Here is a 14,909-nt window from a genome sequence, read left to right as displayed (position 1 = left end):
CACGGAGCACAGGCTAGTGGTTGCCAACACTTTATTCAAAAATCCCCTGCGAAGAAGATACACGTGGAAGATGTCAGGAGACCGTAGAAGATTCCAAATCGACTACATTCTAGTGAAACAAAGATTCAGGAACCAGGTGAAGGACTGCAAAAGCTATCCAGGGGCAGATATCGATAGTGACCATAATTTAGTTATGATGAAATGCCACCTTAAATTTAAAAAGTTGAAGAAAGCCGTGAAAAACATATGGCAGGTTGAAAAATTGAGGGAGGTTCAGCATCAACTGGCTTTTAAAGAGGCTGTAGAAAATAAAATAGGGGAGGATCCGACCAACAAACCAATGGAAGAGAGTTGGAAAACCATTAGAAGTGGTCTGCAGGCGGCAGCTGAGGAAGTTCTTGGTAAAAGAAGAGTCGTTATGAAAAAACCATGGATCACGCAGGAAGTATTAGATCTCATTGAAGAAAGAAGAAAATACAAGTCTGCGAAAACAGAGGAAGGACAGAATCGTTACAAGAGGATAAGGAACGAAATATGTCGTAAAGCGCGGAAGGCTAGAGAAACGTGGATGAAAAGCATTTGCGAAGACGTGCAAAACAATCTTAAACATGGAAAAGTAGAGGCCGCTTATAGGATAGTGAGGAACCACTTTAAGGAAAGGGGCGTAAGATGTAATACCCTTAGGGACAAAAACGGAGAACTATTGATTGAAAACGAAGAAAAAGGGAAGAGATGGAAGGAATATCTGGAAGATTTGTACAAAGGAAGTCGCCTCAGAACGAATGCTATCGAAAACGAGAGGGAAGTGGATGCCAATGACATGGGAGCCCCAATTTTAAGATCGGAATTTGATGCGGCTGTAAGAGACCTCAGGATAAATAAAGCGTCTGGCATTGATGACATTCCTGCAGAACTAATCAAAAATTCAGGAGAGAAGACGTTGAGCCAGCTATACAAAATCATTAGTGAAATGTATACGACAGGTGAGATACCAAAGGATTTCGAGAGGAACATTATAATCCCTATTCCTAAGAAGAAACGAGCGGAGAAGTGCGAAGATTTTAGGACCATAAGCCTTACTACACATGCATCAAAAAGATACTGATAAGGATCATCTATAGAAGAATAGAACGAAAAGCAGAAGAGTACTTGGATGAGGACCAATTTGGATTCAGGAAAAACAAAGGCACAAGGGAAGCAATATTGGCCCTAAGACTGCTCATAGAAAAGAGAATGGAAAAGAAGAAGCCAACATTCGTTGCGTTTGTGGACTTAGAGAAAGCATTTGATAACGTGGATTGGAGCACAATGCTTGGAATCCTAAAGGAAATTGGAGTTCTTTATAATGACAGAAGAATCATCCACAGTTTATACAAAAACCAAATAGCCGTGATAAAATCAGGGCCCAGCTGTGAAGAAGCAAGAATTAAGAAAGGAGTGCGACAAGGCTGTACATTGTCACCCGTAATTTTCAACGTTTACATTGGAAAAGCCATTAAGGAAATCAAAGAAAAGGCATTGGGATTGAATATCCATGGAGAAAAAATAAGCATGCTAAGATTTGCCGATGACATAGCCGTTATAGCAGAAACAGAGAAGGATTTGAAAAATATTCTGGTTAATATGGGTAGGGTAATGAGTAGATATCAACTGAAAATAAGCACGAAGAAAACCAAGATCTTAGTATGCAGCAGAAGAGAAGAAGTCAAGACCAACATTAAAATAGGGAGGCAAAAACTGATAGAAGTGGATGAATTCTGTTATTTGGGAAGCAAGATAACTAGTGACGGGAGAAGCAAGAAAGAAATTATCAGCAGAATAGCCCAGGCGAAGAGAGCATTCCACCAAAAGAGAGACCTGCTAACAGCGGGAAACTTAAATATGGATGTAAAGAAACAATTTATAAGAACCTACATCTGGAGTATGCTCCTATACGGAAGTGAGGCATGGACAATGACCGCAGCGGAGAAAGCAAGGATAGAGGCCTTTGAAATGTGGTGCTACAGAAGAATGATGAAAATCAAATGGATCGACCGAGTTAGTAACGAGGAAGTCCTAAGAAGGGTAGGAGAGAAGAGAAGCCTCATGAAAACCTTAATAAGAAGACGGAACAACCTTATAGGCCACATCTTGAGACATGATGGCCTGATGAAGACAATCGTCGAAGGACAGGTGGAAGGCAAGAATGGAAAAGGAAGACCTCGAACAAAATATATGGAACAAGTAAAGAGAGATGTGAAAGAGAAGAAATACGTAGGAGTGAAAAGATTAGCTGATAGGAGAACTGAGTGGAGAGCTGCGTCAAACCAATCCTAGGACTTTTGACCAGTGATGATGATGATGATGATGAAGAGATATTGTCCGAAGTGAAGTGTGAATTCATTGGAGTATGTTTTTCGTGCCTTGATTTTTTTCTGTTCACATTAATTTACATAGATGTTAAGCGAATTAGGCTGAGAGCCGCTAGACTCAGAAGCAGGATGCTATGCTAGGATTTCTTGAACCCATGGGAATGGATATCTTTCTTTCAGAGCGACTCGCGGAAAGTCATATTAGAACACCACCATATTTGCAGGTCCAACAGAAATGATAGATTTAGAGAGATATTTCGCCGAACGGATAGGTATTGGAATTCGTTTTCCAACGAACAATTTGGAATTTTATAAATGCTTGGCGGAAATTCTCTGGAGAGTTTGCTTTTTAATTTTTAACCACGGGTGTCCCAACACGTCACGTCACATGCCTTTCGAGGAGGCTTGCAGGGTAGTTAGTAGATTACGGTAGAGTAGAGCTACAGTAGGCAGGATTATAGTAAGGTAAGTAAGGTCGTTAATGAACATTTATCTCGAAAGTGCAATGAATCGAAATAATTTGAGTAAATAACATGGTCTCGGAAAATGCCCAATGGGAACCATTTGTCAGGAAGAATTTTGAAAACAATAGATATTTAACGAGGGTAATACTTCACGAAGAATATAAGATTTTTGACTAACAATTAGTTAGGAAGGATTTGTTTTCATTTGAAAACAAAAGCGGATACCAGCAGTATGCCATTGGAGACACCGGAAAAATATCAGATCATTGGATACTGCTGCTTATAAGGGTTTACTCTCAAGATTATCACAGTGGTGCATCACTTCGGCGAATTTAAAGCAAATATCATGCTCGAGGTTGCGGCAAGTGCGAAAGCCACGACCTCCAGATCTTACTCCTGATGCTCTGTGTCAAGATACGTTTCAGATTTTTACTCTTCTGTCATAAATAGGTCAAGTGATTTAATATGTAAATTGGTCCGGTCAAATAGTTGGCCTCGGCTGCGGCGCAGTACGTCCTCGTCCGCTAATCCGAAGGTTGCGGGTTTGAGTCCCATCGCCGTAAGTTACCTATATCCAAGACATGGGTGTTCGTGTTTCTACAGTTAGAATTTGTTAGAATCCTCGATATAATTGAATTGCGAACTATTTTCAGGAGTACTTGGAAATAAAAAAAGGAAATAAAAAAAACGTCGACATTTCCTATCTATTCATGTACCTGCTTGAAATCGATCGATCACATTGATAAATGAGAGCTCAATGACTAATCATTGATAGGTAGGCATTGATGCGATAGAAGATGTGTTAGATAACGTTCTTAAAACTGAAATACAGTAGTCGAGGGAGCGTTCAGGATTGCTACGCAGTAACTAAACGAAGTGGCCAGTCTTAAACCCCAACTTCAGACCAAAGTTTACCATGTGGCATGGAAAAGTTAGCAAACTAAATATTTATAAAAAAATATTATCGTAAAACCCTGATAAATTTCCTTCCCCGTGAGAATTTCGATATTTCAATCTAAATAAACATAGGAACGCCATCGTCGCAGTCAGGCAATCAGACTCATCGCATGATCTTTGATTATGTCATAAAAATCAAGGGTCTCATTCGCTGTAACCGATTATTCCGCTAGAATATGTTTACACTGAGATTTTATTTAGTTGATTGTCACAGCTGGTCAGTTCTTTCAGTCTCTGATAAACGCAGCTGTATAGCACTTGTCCGTCCGGAAGCAGACATGACCGCAAAATGACGATTAGAGTCAACGAAGTGAATCATTGATGATGGGCTGATTCATCTGTTGCTATGACAGGTAACTTGTGTCCAGTCCAATTTTAATCGGTTTTGAAAAATGTTCGCGGCGTGATGATGACTGCAATGCGATCCATTTTCCCCCCAATATATTGCAATATGATGCCTGTAATAAGGTGGTTTCCTATTATTTTTTAATTGCCTAAATCGAAAGATTATTACTCCTGGAGAACGCATTTTACGCTCTTAGATTTTTGAATGACGATATCTATTTTTCGCGATTAAACGAAAAGTGAAAAATTTCAAGCGCGCGAAAACGCGACGGCTAAGTATGAATGCTGGGAAAAGTCCGTGTGACGTACTTCTGGTTTCAGCTGTCGTCGTGTGAGGTGACCTTGGGGCGAGGCTTTGAGCGCTGATACGACGCAGGCTGCTAGCAGGTAGCAGAGTACCCTGCTAGCATTTAGCGCTTGGCTTAAATAAGGATTATTAATACCTTATCAAACGAAGGAAACTTTCCGACCATAAGCTGTTTTAATAGTTGATTATTAAGACATGTTTCCCCGAGATCTGTGTCTCATGCATGCATTAGTAATCTCAGAGAATGTAAAACTTCTATCTTCTCGTATAGAAACTAGGTCCCTGTGACGTCACGTGGAGTGGCATCGCATGGGCGCCAATCTGGCCATTTTCAAATGAGGTTAAAATTGACCGTTGCCATTCGTCTAAACTGGGATTTGTAAAACCAAATAATTTGTATAATATGAGTACACTAATGGTGGGTAAGGAATCGCATACAATGCCTTTAGTTTTCTTTGATGAAGGAAACTACCCTATTGCAAGGAATATCATTTAAAAGTAATGAATTTGTTATATCACATCACCATGCGTATTAATATTGCTTAATACCTCTCATTATACCTCGTTTCCCCGGGAAACTCGGATCAGTTTGTCCGTCAGCCATTAGGTAATAACCAATCCAGCAAGCTTTTATTTATAGTTGCACGATACACATGTAATGTTGCCCATTGGGAAATGAACTGGGCACCCCTAACCCTGAAAATGTGAAATGACACACAACTGTTGCTTAGTTCGGGGTGATCCCTACCCTAACATACCCAAAACCAATCGTCAGGTTGAACCCCAGGGGACTGCAAAGAAGAGGCCCAATTCCATCCCTTAGAACGTTGATTACTGTTGCTCCTTCGGTCGCATTTTAAGCGGGTTTCAAAATTGTCCGCAGCGCGGGGATGAGTGCGATTCGATTCACTTATTTCCAATATTTTGCAATATAATGTTTGCCATTGCGAGGAATAGCCATGGTGAGTGATGAATTTCATAAATAACATCGCCATGAATGTCAATTTCGGTTGAAACCCCTAATTAGGCCATATTTCACTGTGAGAATCAGATCAATTTGTCCGACAGAGACGCGAGTGGCGACTTCTGTGAACCAATTTAAATGCGCGATGGGCGAAAACGCATTATGAGCAGTGGCGCCGACTCCATGGGGCCTGAGGGGGCCAGAGCCCCCTCAAAGATTCGTTTGGGGGGACGGAGCCCCCTCAATAATTCAAGAAAATAATTAAGTTATATTATGCTTTGTGAAATCACAAAAATATATTGGTAATTTTTATTTCCCATGTTTGACGATAGTTACCTTTTAAAATAAATTCAACAATGTGTTATGGTAAAACAAATAATTATAAGGTTAAGCAGGTTAACTGAATCAAGTGGTGTGAATTAGATAGTGTTTCGGTGCTGCGACACACTTTGAATTTAACGTCTTCCCGGGGCAAGACCTCCGATATGGGCCCCCCCAATATTTTTTATCAGTCGGCGCCCCTGATTATGAGGCCGACTCGAGGATCCTCTTTTGTAATATTCGTGGTTGAACCACTATGCAAGGAAAACTCTACACTGAATGTGTGAAATGCCATAAATATCTAACCTCAACAGCCCAACACAAACATTAGGGTTGAATCACTGAGTGCGTGAGGAAAATGGAAAAAAATATTATAATAACATGTGCTGTGAATACTAGTACATATGCATGAAGGCTGTGTGATTTTTCAGCAAGCATGCAACACGTGAAATGCGACATGACTTGTTTAAGTAAAATGATTGAAATATGTTAACCAACTGGTAATGAGTGCAATACGATCATTTTCTGTCCAATATTTTTCATGTTTCACTGTGAGAATCAGATCAATTTGTCCGACAGAGACGGAAGTGGCGACTTCTGTGAACCAATTTAATTGCGCGGTGAGCGACAACACATGAGGACGACTTGAAGATCCTCTTTTGCCAAATTCGTGGTTGAACCACTGTGCAAGGAAAACTCCACACTGAATGTGTGAAATGGTGTACATATATTACCTCACCAAACCAAAACAAACCTTCGCTCGCTTCGGGTCGAATCACTGAGTGAGTGACGGAAATAGAAAAAATATTATTTTAACTGTGCTGTGAATACTAGTGCATATGTTTGTAGACTTTGTGAGCTTCCAGCAAGCATGCAACACGTGAAATGCTACATGACTTGTTTGAGTAAAATGATTGAAATGTGTTACATCGTTAACCACCTCAATTGGATATTGAATGAAATGTGCTTGAGTATAACAATATAAGGGACTGCATGGAGGAGGCGGAATTCCATCCCGTAGAAGATCAATTTCCGTTGCCCCTTCGATTACATTATAATCGGCTTTGAAAAATGTCCGTGGCGCGGTGATGAATGCAACGCCAATCACTTTTTTCCAATGTTTTGGATTATAAAGATTGTAATATCGAGGAATAGCATTGAAATTTTATGAATTTGATAGAGTGCATCATCATGTATATAGATATCGGTGAATGCCCCCAATTATACCTTCTTTCCTCGTGAAACTCGGATCAATTTGTCCGTCAGCGACGCGAGTGGCGACTTTTGTAAACCCACTTAAATGCGCGGTGGTCAACAACACATTTAAAAGGGCGTCTTCTCAGGATCCTCTTCTGTAATATTAGTATTCCGAATGATACACTGGAAATAATTCCACAGAAATCCGAGATTCCAGAAAATGTGGTTAGGTTGGCAACCGTCGTCTCACTAAGTCGGTACCAGCAGAATCTCTCACCCAATGTTTTAATCTGAAGTTTGGTTTGGAGTTGTTAAGGGAAGACCTCACCACGAGCTAAGCGACAGGCGTATGAATTCATTTCAAACATTTAGCGTAGGGTGGTCAGTTCCTTTCCCTAGCCCATCTAACACTTCGATGAATTTGTTAAAGGGTGTCCGAAGGCGTCACCCGGGATTTGAACCCGGACGCCTCGCTTTGACGTCAAATGCTCTACCCACTAGGCTACCACGTTCTCCAACCGCAGATTAAATACGACCAATTTATCAAAGAAGGACTCTCCAACCTATCTTAAGATGTGTTGTCATCCACCGCGCATCTGAATGCGTTGACAAAAGTCACCACTTTTCGTCGCTAAAAGGCACAGTTGTCTGAATTTCACAGAGAAATAAGCTTTAATGAGGGCTAAGCGTCGGAATTTATATTCCTGCTGATGCGAACTATCAAATTCAAAACTTTTTACTACAATTCCTTGCGAATAAAAATATAATATTGTAAGTATTGAGAATAAACGGATCGCTCTGAGTTAATCACCGCGCGGCGGAGATGTTTGGAAACTAATTAAAATCCCCCAAAATGGCAGCAAAAAGCAAGATTCCACACGATTGACTGGGGCTTCCTCAATGTAGAGCCCTTAATGAATACCTGCAAGAACGCCTAAGATGGCTGAGCACTAACCAAATGCCAACACTGCAACTATATGTACAACCCCCAACTTTGGTATTATTATGGGAAATTGAAACAACTGGACAGAAAAATTAATACGTTGATAATCCTTATTCTAATCCTCCTTTCTTAGTGGTATATTAAATGAAAATAATATTTCCAATCTAAAGAAACGGTGCTCAAAGGATCTAATGCTTCATATATGATGTTGTAACCAGCTATCATTAATCTACTAGCCTCTCAGGTCTGATTCCTATCCTCACCTCTATGTGATGAACCCTGTTAACTGGAGCAGTTCGTGAAAGATTGGGTAATCAAATACAGTGGGGCAAACGAGGGAAATGATTCTACGCAAAGGGGGTTGTAAATTGGACCAAACGATAATAAGCCACAAAAAGCCAAAAGACAAATGGTTATCGAGAAAAGTAACAGAAATGGACTAGGGAATACGGAGAGCAATGTAAACAAGATGAGTCTCATGACAGAAAGAAATGGACGCTGAATGCAGAAAAACGAAGACAATCGTAAGCAATCTGCCTTATGTGTACGTATCAATATAAACAGCATGAAAATAAACGCTAACGCATTATTTAGCCGAGCAGAACCGTCACGTGATGAGGGATTTAGTCCTTTAAATTTCGGTCGCATGCGCGGAAGACGAAAATATTATTTACTCCTGAGATGGCAAGGTCGTTCATGCACGGCCCCCCCCTAAAAGGGGCAAATGAGCAAAGGGCTGGCACTCACCTTGCGTTATATAGAGTTTTCCGGGGCAGTCGGAGCGATCCTCGCTGACTCGCGTGTGTTGTGCGCTCGGTTGGGCGATTGTGGGTGACTTGTGGGTGCGTGGGAGGGGGGAGGAGGGGAAGTAAGGGGAGAGGGGAGGGGGACGTCCGGCCGATGGAGGGGAGGGAGAAAGTGCAGTGGGGGTGAGCCATGCGGTTTGAATGGAACAGGTGGAGGGAGACTAATTGTGACGGAGTTGTCGAAGAGGAACAAAGGGGAGGGGGAAGGGAGAGACAGATGAGAAGAGATAGATTGGAAGAGAGGAGAGTCGGACCACAGGCAATAGCAACCCCATGCACTTGCGTGTGTGTTGTGAAGTCCCTTTGGGCAAACCCAACAATTAAATACACGCAATGGGAATTTGCCCAGGGAAAGAAACAAATTTAACGCAGCTTTGGGGTCATGGGGACTTTAGGTGAGGTTGGTATACAAATTTTTGGAACTAATTAAAAAAATATAATTATTGAGGTATCGAAAATAATGCTACCTTCGTTTTGATTTGTGGAATCAACCCACGCTATCTAAGAGTGTAAATTTATCCTTGCAAAATATAAGAATACAAAATATTGCTAACACAAGAAGAACCGTGGTTGTATGGCAACTTAGAAAAAGGCCGTCATATTAAAATTAATTGTTAACTTCACTAAATATAACCTTTTTTTCTATTTATTAATGAGTAACTGAGTAATTTTCCACAGAACATTTTGCAATAAACATTTTAAAATGAATAGCGGTCACCTCGCTCCCGCTTTACCTGCCTTGGTCTACCACACGCCATTCGGTATGGCACATATGGTGCTTATTTCCATTCAAAAGGTAATAATGAATGTAAAATGCATAAATACGCTAACTAAAACATCAAAATGGTCGGGCATAATATACTGCAGTGATTTACTGATTAAAATACGCGTTACCGTCACAAATTAATAAGAAACGCTTAAACTGTCATATGACGGGTGCCAAAGTTAACTTCCTAGGGAGAGATGTCGTGGAGTATAACTAATGATAGTGATAAACGAAGGTATCGTATTTACCACAATTTATTGACGGAGTACTACATGTGTATCGATTGTTATACAATCATCCCCAGGTACTATTACGCATTAACAGGTGTTGGTGTTTGAGGTAGACAAGTGGTATAGCTCCACTTCCATGGGAAAAAATTAAACGATATTTTAAAAGAATACGGACCACAAAAAAACAAATAAAATTCAGAAAAAGTTGACGTAATAAAGTGTAGTGATTTTCTGAAAAAAATACGCGTAACGGTTCCGAATAAAATAGAAACTATTAACCCGTCATTGACGTCATGGGTGTATTTTTTAACAAATTTGGCCTTAAAAGGTAGAGAGGCGGTATAGCTCCATATTTACATGAAAAAATTAAATTATATTTTACCAGAATAGGCACCATAAAAATAAGTAAAAATCAGAATACTTAAATGAAGACGCCCGAAAAAAATTCTAGGCAATATGTTCAAGTAAGTAGAGGTTACCTGTATAAATGACGGGTATAGTCCTTGCAGTGTTAAATTATTATGTCGCAAGGGAATTTATTTCAAAATCGTAACTTATAGAAACAATGATTTGTGCAATACCGACTACATACAGTTATGAGAATCAACTGGGCTGACAAAACGCGATCCAAAGCTAACAGGACATTTAACCCCAATCGTGGACGTCAAAAATATTTCCCTATCGCTCCTCGTCCACAATGACCACGGCAATAAGTAAATAAGATTCCTGCAGGCTGTTTATATCGCGTCTAACGGGGATGGCCCACTATCGATTAACTTTCCCTCTTCCTAACTCCTCCTCCGATCCATGGAAAACAACGGTCAAGGATTTTTCCATTGATCACATTCCAAGAATTGCGCACGAAATGAATCTCAGACTCAGGAGGGCCACGTCAAGCATCACTTTTGTTTTATTTCACACCATTTCCAGACAAAGGCTGCCTCCTGTTCATTTCAATAAAAGTAATTTCAGATTAATTGGTCACATTGGGTCATAGTGTGGTGTGTAGGCAATTAAGGGAAGGGGATATTATTGGGTAAATGGGCGGATAGGGGGGTTCGGTGGGTTTTGTTTGTTGTTGGTTCGAGCACCCAAATGGCATATGTTAATGGGTTGCCAGTTGTCAGAAGATGTTTTTTTTTAATGGGTGAATTAGCTTTCATTTCTGTTGGTATGGGAGTGACATGGAGTCATTTGCGTAAGTTATTATTTTGAATGTAGCAAGGTGCGCCTAACGACTTTCAGATGATGGAATTTATTTAGTTACATTAAATCTAAATCCAAAAACAGCCTAGGAGACCTTTGAAATTGGATTTGTAAACTTAAGTTTGAGTAAAAAATTACAATAAGAAATAACAGCAACAAAACACATATTTAACACACTAAAATATCACGCGCCTATTATTTCACTTGTATGTACCCGCTTTTTTGTGATTTAGGGAGGGAGAATTTTTTAGGAAGATTTTCAGGAGAATTTTTATGTGGATTGAATATTCTGAAGTGTGACTTCGCAGCCATCAGCCATACTGGTAAAGCATGCGTCATTATTGGTTTAGTCATAGATATGTAAAGCATGAGTTTGATTTTAAGTGGAAGTTTTGGTTCTTCGGTGGAGAACTTGGGAAGGGTGGAACGATTTTTGGAACCTGAGCACACGGCCAAGATTGAACAAGAAAATAACAATTGTTACGTGATGCCATACACTCTAGCCATTCTGTAAAATGGGAAACCGCTGATAAGCTGATTCTCTGGATAACAGCGATTCAATAAAGACATTGCTATTGTCAATTAAATATTTTATTTCCATGAAATTTGGGGCAAAAAGAATGCTGAGTATTGAAAAAAATATTTTTTTATTTTTTTATTTGTAGACCCATTCTTAATAAGAATTATTCAGAATTCAGGTGATGCCAGCATTGGCCTCGGCTATAGTTCTGATGCTAAGCTTTGTAAGCATTATATTTATAAGTGAAGATATAAACTTACACAAATACACTAGATGAGGTTCTTCCCTCAGATAAATAAATATAAGCGAAAATTAACACTGAGGGAGCTGATATGCATGACTCGATAAATATGCTTAGGACAAAAATACAAACACCACGGATAACATTTTGTTCAAAATTCAGTTAATCATTGGGAGCTGTAGTACCTGCCTTGTGTCCTTTAAATACCATGTTATGAATCTATCGTTAGATTTTCATACGTGATCTAAAAATGATATTGCTACTATTCATCATCTAAATCCACTCTATATTAAAAATTACGAATAATAACATATTTCTATAAACGAAATTACTATTCCAGAATCGCAAAAAAACATATAAATTATTATAAAATGCGCAAAAATTTATCGGTAAATTTTCGACAAAATTTTCTTAAATATTTTATTTTTATTCAAATCATGGCACCCTGATAATTTCAACATTTTCAAGACAAAATCTTCCGATACAGCACATGCTGTGCAAAATATATTTATTGCCTACGCATTCCGATTGAAACTGGACGAAACATCACATATTTATAAATTTATTGGAAAATTTTATTGGTGATCTCAAAATAATTTTGATTTAATTCATAAATATAATTCCCTCAAAAATTCAAAATCATCCAAAAGAGTGCTTCTGACGAAACACATACTTTGCTTAACTTAATAAATGCCCAAGGTTTCGGATGGAAAATGCATCAAAATTAAAACATATCACCACCAATTAATTCAAAGGCTATTTTCATCTGTGATTTCCAAGCACTTATATTATTTTATCCAACATAAGGCTCCATCAGGCTTTCAATGTTTACAAAAGAAAGCTTCAGACACAGCACATAATTTGTTAAAAAAAACCAGTTCCACAGCTTCGTATGAAATTTGCAGCAAAATAATCGACAAGAATTTATCGCTAAAATTTACATCGATGGAGTCAAAATGTATATTGTTTTATTAAAAATATGGTTGCTCAATAATTATTATTATGAATATGTTTCCGACGAAGACAACACTTTGCTAAAGACAGTAACTGCCAACGGGTACATATCAAAACGGCACCAAAATTAATACGCCATTTTACAATTTTACCGGCGAACGCAAAGTAATTTTGGGGTACTCAAAACATGCTTTTCTCATTAAATAGTTTTGAAATACGAGCACGGGTGAGGTATTATATTTTGCGAAGCTCAGTAAATATCACCTAGCTCCTATGGATAGGTACCGTACTAAAATAAAAATGGCAATCGACAATATAATTAGTAACTTTGCACCCGCGATCAACAAAGGATATAAGTTTTATTTGCAACGCCTAAAAAACATACAAAACAGTCGGGAGTTTTATTTCCCTATATAAAATGGCTTAAAACTTCCTAGGATCAAATCTGCGCAAAACTTGCAAAAACAGGCTAAAAATATTTTACAGATTCATAAAATCAGATAGATTCTAACTAATTTTGGTTCTATTAAATTTAATAGACACTCAAATATCCATAAATTGAACATTAACAAATCCAATGGATTCAATTATTTTCAAAGTAAAATACATTGTAGCCAATTTTAGGATATTTATTATCATTTGTAACCTCTAAATACGTTTGGAAATATTCAGCACATGAGTACTCTATCAATAAGGTGGTCGTTTTCGAAAGGAGCATTTTCTAAGAAAATCATAATTTACTGACCGCATTTATGCTTTCGAGTCAAAATACTACGAAATATTGAAAATAAAAGTATAAATTTAAAGAATGATTTTCATTGGTGAATAAAAAATATTACTGGTTTTATTATTATTTGGATCACAAATAAATTCACAATTTTCAACTCGAAAATATCTGAGAAGCGCATTAAATATCAACGGATTCGTATTTTTCGCATCGTATCGTATATTCGTATTTATTAACTTTCATAGCCACTGTCTGGGTTTTGTTCAATTTCCTACAGTTGTTGTGCTGCATTAGAACATGGGCAAAACCCACTTGAAGCACGCGCCACAACGAAGAACGCGGCACCACGTGACCTCCCCTCACACCCCACATCTTCCCCTCATCTCCTCTCACACCTTCCCCACTCCGGCCCGCTGCCTTCCCCTTACACCACGCGCTTCCCCCACTCCCGCATCTAATGGCGCACCTGCTCTCACACCACGCGATTTCCCCACTCCCGCGTCTAAATGCACACCTGCCCTCACACCACCTCCTCATCGAACGCGTCACCACGTGTCCCAGCGGAGCACCCTCATTGGACGGAGGGCGGCCAGGCAGGGGTATATAAGGAGGAGCCCGAGACCAGGGAAAGCGTGGAATGTGATAAACTGTGTAAATGTTCAAGGGACCGGCTTTTGTGTGAATTGAGATACCAAGAGCTTCGAATACTTCCAATGAAGGGGAGTTTAGGAGGGAGTGGGAGAGGTTGTTGCGGACTATTACCACAGACGAACTGAAGCGCCTGTTTTCCGTCTCTCACGGATTTTTCTTCGGTGACTGGAATGCCAAATTTTTAAAAAATTTGGCATTCCAGTCCAAAATTGATAAAAACGGTAAAATTTTATATTCCTGTCTCAAAAATAGAAATTTCTTCCCGCTTTCCCCGCTACAGCCTACTCATTATGCCCCTCGATCTTGTGATGTAATTGACTTTGGAATTTCTTACAACCTCCCCATTAAATTCATTCCCTCAGTAATCTATTCATTTACGTCTGACCATCTTCCTTTAAAATTTTCAATTCCCCATTCCAGCAAAACCATAATGCCCCCAGAATTTACAGTTACCGACTGGGATAAATTTGTTATGTTACTCAACAACTCCCTATCTTCTCTCCCGCCAATCGCAAATCCCACTCCCGAATCAATTAATCAACAAGCCGATGCCATTACTGCCGAACTGCAAAATGCGAAAACCCGCGCTTCACGCACTTTTACCCCACGCATTCAAAGGACTGATCATTTTTCTCAATCCTTAATTTCACTAATTAAACGCCGCAATGCTGCCCGCAGGGAATGGCAACGCTTTCGTGTCCCTGCAGATAAAAAGCAATATAATAAGCTCGCTAACGCCGTCAAAAAAGAAATTCGCCAATTCAGCACCAACCAGTGGGAAAAACATATTGCCAACCTAACTTTAGATAATCACACAGAATCGCAAGACTTCCGCTCCAAACCCATCTGGCGTACCATCAGAGCTTTAAATAGAACAGAAAAAATCCATTTCATCCCATCACAGTTAATAATGTACTTATTTTTGATCCTTCTCAAAAAGCGGAGATCCAAGCTGATCA

The 14,909-nt window shown here is 39.2% G+C and overlaps 1 protein-coding gene across 3 annotated transcripts in view; it reads right to left on the bottom strand.

The window, feature by feature from the left end:
* LOC124165274 (monocarboxylate transporter 9) overlaps window positions 1-8,681 on the bottom strand; it is a 71,342-nt gene extending 62,661 nt beyond the window's left edge. For all 3 annotated transcript variants that reach the window (XM_046542605.1, XM_046542609.1, XM_046542607.1), the window contains exon 1: window positions 8,597-8,681. The gene's annotated coding sequence lies outside the window, so the exon portion shown is untranslated. The remainder of the gene's footprint in view (window positions 1-8,596) is intronic.
* Window positions 8,682-14,909: the final 6,228 nt, after the last annotated feature.

This window comes from Ischnura elegans, chromosome 9 (genome assembly GCF_921293095.1).
Source record: "Ischnura elegans chromosome 9, ioIscEleg1.1, whole genome shotgun sequence".
Lineage (NCBI taxonomy): Eukaryota > Metazoa > Arthropoda > Insecta > Odonata > Coenagrionidae > Ischnura > Ischnura elegans.
This window is presented reverse-complemented; position numbering and strand designations above follow the sequence as displayed.